Source organism: Carlito syrichta, unplaced genomic scaffold, assembly GCF_000164805.1.
Source record: "Carlito syrichta isolate Samal-C Ts95f unplaced genomic scaffold, Tarsius_syrichta-2.0.1 Scaffold301882, whole genome shotgun sequence".
NCBI lineage: Eukaryota > Metazoa > Chordata > Mammalia > Primates > Tarsiidae > Carlito > Carlito syrichta.
In genome coordinates this window covers 96,946-98,318 of record NW_007245978.1, presented here as the reverse complement: position 1 = coordinate 98,318, position 1,373 = coordinate 96,946, and positions in this window count along the sequence as shown.

The following is a 1,373-nucleotide window of genomic DNA, read 5'->3' as shown; positions in this document are numbered from 1 at the left end:
CTGGAGAGAGTTAGAGTCTTGCTCTGGATTAGACTTTGGCTTAGGGAATGTTGTTGCTGGTTTGAGTTTCTATCCAGACTACTACAAACTTTCTCCATATCAGCAATGAGCCTGTTTTGTTTTCTCATCACTTATATGTTCACTAGAGTAGAACTTCTAATTTCCCTCAAAAACTTTTCCTTGGTGTTCACAACTTGGCCAATTGTTTGGTTCAAGAAGCTTAGCTTTCCATCTGTCTTGGTTTCTCATATGCCTTCCTTGCCAAGCTTAATCAGTTCTAGCTTTTGATTTAAAGTAAGAAATGTGGGATTTGCCTTTCACTTGCACACTTAGAGGCCATGGTAGGATTATTGACTGGCCTAATTTCAATACTGTTGTGTCTCAAGGAATAGGGAGGCCCAGGGAGAGGGAGAAAGATGTGGAGGGGCTGGTCAGTTGAGCAGTCAGACATACATCTATCAATAAGTTTGCCATCTTATATTGACATAGTTTATGGTGCTCTAAAACAATCACAATAGTAACATCAAAGATCACTGATCACAGATCCCTATGAAAGAATGAATGAATAAATTTGAAACATTGTGAGAATCACCAAAATGTGACACAGAGACATGAAGCATCACATGTGGTTGGAAAAACGGGTTAATAGGCTTGCTCAATATAAGGTGACCACAAATCTTCAATCTGGAAAAAGTGGAATATCTGCAAAGCCCAATAAAGCCAAGTGCAATGAATAAGACATGCCTGTACTAAGTTTTCAATACACATTAGCTTTTTATTGTAATTGAAGAATAAAGTCAAGTATTTTCTCATTGTTTGTTGATCTCACAGGTTTTGGGTTTCTTTGGCTTTGTTTTTAAACCTGCAGCCTTACAGAAAGTTATACCAGCCTCATTCCTTCCTCCCTTTACTCTGGAGCTGGCGTTTCAATGTCCCCTAAGGGGCACTCAATGTCAGCATGGGTTGTTTTTCATTGGAAAGACTGGGAGAGGGAAGAATCCCAGAGGTCCCTGTTAATAGGCCTGGACATGATGGATGGAGGGAGGAGTTTCCCTGAACAGATTGATTTGCCATGTCATTAACCTTGCAAACAGACTGCCCCATTTTAATGAACTGATGAGTAAATACTGTGGAGGTAAGGCCATTTCAATAAAAAAAGTATATAGCAATTTAATGTTACAAAGCAAGCTTTTTTCTCTTTACCAAATATGTTCTCATAATTTAAAAGAACCACCTCTATTTCATCTAAATAGCAAATTTCTTTATAGTATTTAAGATAAAAGTATATTACCAAAGACTTGACTGATAAACCCCTTTTCCAAGAACGGGACATTCATGTTTATAGTATCTCCCATATGCTTAGATTGGTGCTT